Consider the following 8,845-nt stretch of genomic DNA (forward strand, 5'->3'; position numbering starts at 1 on the left):
TTCGCAACATTGTACAAGAGGTAGCAACTAAAACCATCCCAAAGAAAAAGAAATGCAAGAAAGCAAAATGGCTGTCTGAGGAACCTTTGCAAATAGCTGAGGAAAGAAGGGAAGCGAAAGGCAAAGGAGAAAGAGAAAGATACACCCAATTGAAGCAGAATTCCAGAGAATAGCTAGAAGAGATAAGAATATCTTCTTAAATGAACAGTGCAAAGAAATAGAAGAAAACAACAGAATAGGGAGGACCAGAGATCTCTTCAAGAAAATTGGAGATATGAAGGGAACGTTTCATGCAAAGATGGGCATGATAAAGGACCAAAATGGCAGGGACCTAACAGAGGCAGAAGAGATTAAGAAGAGGTGGCAAAACTACACAGAAGAACTATACAAGAATAAGCTTAACATCCCAGATAACCATGATGGGGTGGTCACTGACCTTGAGCAAGGCATCCTAGAATGTGAAGTGAAATGGGCCTTAGGAAATCTGAGCAACAACAAAGCTAGTGGAGGTGACAGTATTCCAGCTGAGCTATTCAAAATCTTAAAAGACGATGCAGTAAAAGTGCTACACTCAATTTGCCAGAAAATTTGGAAAACTCAACAGTGGCCACAGGATTGGAAAAGGTCAGTTTACATTCCAATTCCAAAGAAAGGCAATGCCAAAGAATGTTCAAACTATCGCACCATTGCACTCATTTCACATGCTAGTAAAGTTATGCTTAAAATCCTACAAGCTAGACTCCAGCAATATGTGGACCGAGAGCTACCAGAAGTACAGGCAGGATTTCGAAGAGGCAGAGGAACTAGAGATCAAATTGCCAACATACGCTGGATCATGGAGAAAGCTAGGGAGTTCCAGAAAAAACATCTACTTCTGCTTCATTGACTATGTTAAAGCCTTTGATTGTGTGGATCACAACAAATTGTGGCAAGTTCTTAAAGAGATGGGAGTACCAGACGATCTTATTTGTCTCTTGAGAAACCTATATGTGGGTCAAGAAGCAACAGTAAGAACTGGACACGGAACCACTGATTGGTTCAAAATTGAGAAAGGAGTCCGGCAAGGCTGTATACTGTCACCCTGCCTATTTAACTTATATGCAGAGCACATCATGAGAAAGGCAGGGCTAGATGAATCAAAAGTTGGAATTAAGATTGCCGGAAGAAATATCAACAACCTAAGATATGCAGATGATACCACTCAAATGGCAGAAAGTGAAGAGGAATTAAAGAGCCTCTTGATGCAGGTGAAGAAGGAGAGTGCAAAAGTTGGCTTGAAACTCAACATTAAGAAAACCAAGATCATGGCATCCGGCCCTCTCAATTCCTGGCAAATAGATGGGAAAGAAATGGAGGTAGTGACAGATTTTATTTTCCTGGGCTCCAGGATCACCTCAGATGGGGACTGCAGCCAAGAAATTAAAAGACGCTTGCTCCTGGGGAGGAAAGCTATGGCAAATCTAGACAGCATACTAAAAAGCAGAGACATCACCCTGCCAACAAAAGTGCGTATAGTCAAGGCCATGGTTTTCCCAGTTGCAATGTATGGATCTGAAAGTTGGACCATAAGAAAGGCTGAGTGACAAAGAATTGAGGCCTTTGAACTATGGTGCTGAAGAAGACTGCTGCGAGTCCCTTGGACTGCAAGGCATTCAAACCGGTCAGTCCTAGAAGAGATCAACCCCGACGGCTCTTTAGACGGTCAGATCCTGAAGTTGAAACTCAAATACTTTGGCCACCTAATGAGAAGGAAGGACTCACTGGAGAAGGGCCTAATGCTGGGAAAGATTGAGGGCAATAGAAGAAGGGGATGAAAGAGAATGAGGTGGCTGGATGAAGTCACTGAAGCAGTAGGCCTGAACTTAAATGGACTCCAGAAGAGGAACATTGTCCATGGGGTTGCGATGGGTCGGACACGACTTTGCATTAACAACAACAATGTTTTTGAAGATGTAATTGGTGGGTCTATGGCATATGGAGAGTGGGGAGTACTCATCTCTTTGTCTCCAATGAACTATTTTGCTTTGTCATCTCTTCTCTTGAGCATGAAAGGAACAGAAAACAAAGCATAAAATTATCTGACAGATTTTGAAATTAGGTCCAAGACTGCCTGAGACTTTAGGACTGCAGACTGCCCATCCATACAATAGCAATAGCACTTACACTTATATATTGCTCCATAATGTTTTACAGCACTCTCTGAACTGTTTACACATGTCAGCACATTGCCCCCAACAATCTGGGTCCTCATTTTACTGACCTTGGAAAGGGAAAGCTGAATCAACCTTGAACCAGTCGGGATCAAATTCCTGGATGTGTATAAAAAATCCCTTCTCGCCCTTATGGGTAGGTAGAATCTTCCTCAATCATAGAGGCCTGGGAGTTTGAGGGTTCTGGGCCATATCTTAGCTGTTCCTAGCTGTGTTTTCTTCTGGAGAGAGACCCCTGACATTGTGACTGCTAGCTTTGGAGTCACTGCCTGGATTGCTCCTACCGCCAATGGGACTATTGGGCTTTGCTTTCCATATCCTTTCTAGTTCTTTGGACTCTAGTACTTTTTCAGCTTCTCATACTCCTTCTTCTTCATGTTGCTGTCACTTGGCACCACTACATTTATCACCATTGTTGTTTTCTGCTACTTGTCTATTACCACAATATCTTTTTCATTGGCTATTATCTGCTTGTTTGTTTAGATCTGGAAGGTCCACATGATCTTATTCTCTTTTAAAAGTTGTATTAAGTTTTAAGAATAACAATCTTCAGAGCTCAGTAAACAACATGTTGTCTGGATTCACATATTTAACATTAACGTCTTCAATATAAGTCTATTCAGTACTGCACAATCCAGTATTTTTTCCCTGATCCTCCTTTCTTCCCCATTTTTTTCCATTTTCCCCTCATTACACAATTACAATTCTTGATACTATTGATGTATATAGAGTTAGATATAAACATCTTCATCATATTTTACTAATATTATATAAATAACAATAATATCAATTCATTAATCACTATCTTGTTTTTGCGCTCTTGTTAAGGTTTAATTCCATCAATATTTAAAGTATCTTTGTCAGTTATGATTTTCTCAATATTAATTACATTTATATAGCTAAAAATTTATTCATACCAATCCTCCTCTTATTTTCATATTTCCCATATCAAAAGAAGAGAAAAAATGCTATTTTAATTCTAAATCATATCTTTCATTATAAAAGTCTAATTATATCTAAGGGTCATCCATTCTTTTAACCATATTCAAACAAGTACTTAAATATATGATGCCCCTTCTAATAGGTCAAATCTTCTATTTTTTAAATCTAACTCTCACTTTCTTTCTTTGCCAAGTAGCTTTCCAAGCCAAGGCAATTAAATCGCCCAGGAATTTTCTTTCTATTTTTATGAAAGTTGCTTGGCATGAGGGAGACAATTTAGATAGGGTATTTTTGAGGGATTTCCTTAAGCAACTCTCAGATTCTTTCTCCCTCAATTTCTCCCCTCATCTTTTGTCTCCCAAATTGTAACATTTCTCCTGACAGCTCTATGTTCCATTCCCCAAAATCTTTTTTCTTGTCATCAGATACATCTTAAAGGGTAAAGGATCTTTTGCAATTTCATTGTTTATATTTCCCTTCTTTCATCTCTTCTGTCTCTAGATCCATTTCCTCTGCTTCATCTTCCAATCTCTGCTTTATTTGTTCATACTTTGTAGTCGTTGTCTAGGAACTTTCTAGTTGTAGATTTAATTTGTAGATTTGCTCATTTATATTATCTAAGTTATTTTTAGTCTCACTGTGGTTTCTTTTTATGTCCTCTTTGTATGCAACAATTGTTTGGTGAACTAGTTGTAGCATAGAGTATGTTTCCTTCTGAAAGGTATTTGTTTTTTCTTGAAGCATTCATTCCTGGAGATCCTCTATTATCACCGGTCTCAGTAAGAGTAGAACAAAGTTTCCTCTACCTTTCTGGTCTTTATATGCAGCCTTTATAATCCAATAGACTTTAGAATACAGGTTCAGCCCCAAAAGCAATATTCTATAGTGATCCTTTGTCTCAGGCATCCAAAAATTGTCACTCAAGCAAGGTTATAATCCACAATGTTCACAGTGTTCAAAGTGTTCAACCTCCCTGAAAACAGCTCAAAAGTCATTTCCAGCCAGACATAATCAAAGGTCAAGTTTTTCTTTCTCTTCCACTAGCTCTTGAGATTAAAAGTCCAAGCTCAGTGGGTGTTTATAGTCCAACAAGGTCAGAATGATAAGTATGGCAAAATATTTTCCTTTATTGCCAGCTGTTCTCCTTTAGGCTAGGAATCACCAAGCAGTCAGGAAGCTAGTTATAGTGCTGTACTCAGATCCACCACTAGATGTCATTCAAAATTGATTTTCCATTCTTAAAACAAAGGATTGATTTCTTATGTTTCACCTCAATGTTTTTTTCAAAGAGAAAATCTTAACAATTATCTCAGTTCTCAAATTTCAAAACTGTAGTTTTATGTTACTTCCACTTCAATATTGTGTATTTCTGTCTCCCATAAATTAAAATGCCACTTCTGTTCATCTTCAGAGGTTTTTAGCTTCTTGGAAGCCTTTCCCAGGAAGTTCAGTTGTAAAATAGTAAAGAAAGGATCAATATTCTCACCCAGTTCCAAACATGCTGTCTGCGATGTGTTAATTGGTACTTTTCTTCTTCGGTTGTCAGCAGCTAATGGCTGGCCATAGGAATGTAGCCAGTCTTCCTCTACCAGTTTGGAGGGTTTTTCTCAGATTGAATGGAAATACCGCCATCTCTCCGTGATCAATGAGACACCCCTCCTTCTTCATTGCCTCTTTGGGCCAACTTTAGGCCCTTTTTAGGGCCCCCAGCAGGATGAAATCGGGCATGGAAGGCAGAGCCCTGCCTTCCTGTGTCCGTCTTGACGCGACACAAAACTAGAAGTCTCCCACATGGTCTTATTCTCCATGACCTTCTGAAGGATCTCCCATTTGGATGTGGGAAGTTCTTGCCCATATTCTGTGCAGATATTCTTGTGCACAAAGTTAGCTACTTGGCTGTGCCAATTTCACTTTCAGCCCAATTCCAACTTCCTACTTATAAATGTATTGTTTACAAGTTTAGAAAAATAGTTTACATATTTTTTTCCAAATGCACGCATATATGTACTTTTCCAATGATGATGGATGTATTTGGAAGAAATTTTTCACAACGTTTTTTGTTTACTTTCTAATGCGTACTAGCATACATCCTTTATTAAAAGGAGTTTTAAAGTTTTAAAGTATTTTTATGTTACAAGCTGTATTACTACATTTTTAAATTTATGGCAATTGGGCTCCAGGTTCAAGATTTCTAAATTGAATTAATTTATTTAAATCTTTGGACAATGTCTTTTTTTTTTACATGTTAGGTGATTGCCATCTCCAGTTACTTCCTTGGTAGCATCCTTGGGAATATAACATGATTTGGCATTGTGATTGAATAAAGTTTTATCACAGCCTCAGAGACTCAACAGAAATAATTATGAAGATAATTGCACTCTTTGTATTATCAGATACCATGAAAATTATCATGTGCTTTCTTTGCCTCTTCTCGGCAGATGGAAAAAGTAAATTGCCTTACTGTATTAAAGAAAAACTTTTGGAGCAATCCTTCCACATAAGCGTATATGGTGTATACCATAAGGAGTATATGGTGCCAATTCACCATTCAAAACTAACTGAAACATGTTTTGCATCAAGTTGTTGTGAAAGAGGATCAAATTGCTTCTTCATTTTCTTCATGTTTTCTTTCAGAAAAAGGAAAGAGGACTTATAAAAATGTGCTTCAGGTAAGGTATTCCTGATAGTAAAATGTCTTAAAGTGGCCTTGATTTCCTCGCCTTATAGCAATAGCAATAGCACTTAGACTTATATACTGCTCCATAGTGCTTTACAGCACTCTCTGAGTGGTTAACAAATATCATCGTATTGCCCACCAATTTATGGATTTATTTGTAAAAATCCTGATGTCACAGTATCTCTGCATGCCTGCTGGCATTTTCTTTTATTTTGCACCAAAATATTAAGGCCGTGCAAATATTCACTGGGATATTTCACTTAGACAAAGGCTGGAATAAATTGTTCCTTCTTGTCCAAGCTGCTTTGTGAGAACAACATAACCCTCTCCCTTATAACAGCAAACAAGAAGAAAAGTGGAATAAATGTTTGGATTTATTTATTAATCAAATGTATATGCCTCCCATCTCACGGAAGGTGACTCTGGCAATCCACTTTATTTATGATTTAACAATAACAAGTTAAAGAATATGCACATCATAAACAATTTTACAGCCAAGTATCCACAAATCAGTGGTCTTGACATTCACTATTATTCCCATCTCTTGTTTTTCAATATAGCCTACTTTAGTGGGAATATACCTCCCTGTGGTTTTAGTCTCTGCAAAAGGACTATTATTATTATAATTGTGTTTGTTTCTTTTATCCTGTTCTTATGACTGTATTAGATTTGTTAGTTCTATTTTTAATCTGAATTTTTTAGTATGCTCAGTGACTAAAAACAAAGTGAGTTGTGATTTTTGTGCTGATTACAACTGATTCTTCATACTATTTTTACCCCCATCTGCGACTCTGTTGTGTGCATGTCCAATTTGAAGCTTTATGTTTATCTAGAAGAATTAAAACTATTTATGAGCCTTCCTTGATCTAAGCAAAATAATAACACATACAGTATATCCTAGCAACTTCTTTTTAAGCCATGTCTCCATGAGATTACCTGCATTTCCCACCCAGTTCATGAATAAGATGACCTTGTTATCCTGGCTGTACTGTTTCAGTGCTGAAGTTATTGTGGAGCAGTATTCTCAAGGTATGTATGTCATTTGTAATGTTTTACTATCTATTACATTTGGAGGTAAAGTCAGATAATATAGTAAGTAGTGGAAGTAAATAGAGCATGCTCACTTGGACATTTCAGGCTGAAACTCCACTGCTTTCTGCTTTCTGTTGATGAACGACTATTTCTATTTCTATTTTCTTTCTATTGCTGAATGACCTCTGTTATTATTTTGATACTGTATCCCTAACAGCTGGATACCACATCCCTAATAGCTGAATACAATAGGTAAAAAGACAATTTAAAAATTTTGGTGTCATTAATGTCAAGGTCATGAAGGGAACATGTTTAGGTGAGCACTAGAATTTTAGTTTACCCAGTTTGTTCATTCTTAGTTCTGTTTGTAAAATGCCTGTTTTCAACTGTGCAAAAAGTGTATTTGCATGTGGCCGCTGGTACATGTACATGTGGGATTTTGTAGTTTGGCTCCAATTTAACCAAGCCAGGACAGCAAGCAATATTTATATGAACAGATTCTGCAGTAAAATATAAAATCTTAAAGCATGCTCCTCCCATCATTTTTTTTTAGTTCTTGGCAAGTTTTCCTTTATTTGACAAATGATAAGGGCAGAGGCAAAAAGACACCAGATTACTTGCTTCAAGCTGCACTCACTACTATAATAATTTATAGATCATTTCTTCAGGATGGAGATATTCACAAGAGGAGAGGGCAGGATTGCTGGAGAATTCCACTGATAACCTGATTTAGCATGATCCGGTAGAAATAGAGCCAGAAATGAGATAGCAATATTCATGCAGATTTGGTTGTGTTTTTTTTTCCTGGATAGTGAACAGCACTTAAGCTAAGCTATGAGAAAAAAAATCTGATTAATCAGGATTCTAAATGAAATGAAAGACAGTTTCAGATAGTTTGCTGTCTGTTTATGATGCAGCTTTTCACATGGTAAACAAACCATATCTACAAGGATTACTGTGGAAAAATTAATCCACAATATAACATCTGATTAATTTTCTAATTCAAATTTTCTAGATTCTAATTTTAATTGTCCGATTTCCATAATCAGTCTTGCTTCATTGTGCTTCCTTTGGACATCATAAACATTCTTTCAAGCAGATACCAGCAATCATGTCAGCTGAGCAAATCAACGTGCCTTTCTCACAAACATAAGTCTGTTTCTAATTTATAATGCTAAGCATCCAGTCAGTCGATGCTAAAGTGATAATTGGCACACTCACTGCTAGTGAAGAGAAGCATTTCATGGATGTCCCTTTTGACACTGAATTGAAAATAAAATTCCCCACACCATATTTTCCTGAATTTTAGATCAATCTACAAAATAAATGCAAAGAATTAAGTGAGAACACTATGGGTTTTATTTTTTGCCCAACCATAAACTTGACAAAATAATTAATTTTGTTCACAGGGGATATGTGTTGATAATTCATATTAATTTATCATTTTAGGGCTCATGGCACTACAACATTTGAGAAACCTTGAGTTACTAATTTATCAAGTACCAATAACATTATATTTCCCTGGGAACATAAATAATAATAGAGATTCATTATTATGCAGGTATTTATCTTTAAACCATTTCCTGAAGCAACAATAATGTATGTTACTTTTTACTAAAATGCAAATATATTTAAAGCAAGTAAAAATTGTCTTAAAAGTTTATAAAGTTAGTGTAGCTTAGCATTCACACCATCAATTTACTAACCCATTTCTTCATCAAGGCTTGCAAAGAATTTTTTCTTAACAGATCTCTGAACTATAAATGTATCAGAAAGAAATGAACTGTACATTTCAAATAGATAAACTGGTACAATAGTATATACCCTTCCTAATCTCACATTTATGTAACAGTTCATGCCTCATGTTTCGTGACTATTTATGAGCATATAATCTAAGATAACAGTATCTCTAAATCATCTTTATCAATATATATATATATATATATATATATATATATATATATATATATATATATATATATAT

Source organism: Protobothrops mucrosquamatus, unplaced genomic scaffold (assembly GCF_001527695.2).
Source record: "Protobothrops mucrosquamatus isolate PMUCROS unplaced genomic scaffold, P.Mucros_1.0 scaffold34, whole genome shotgun sequence".
Lineage (NCBI taxonomy): Eukaryota > Metazoa > Chordata > Lepidosauria > Squamata > Viperidae > Protobothrops > Protobothrops mucrosquamatus.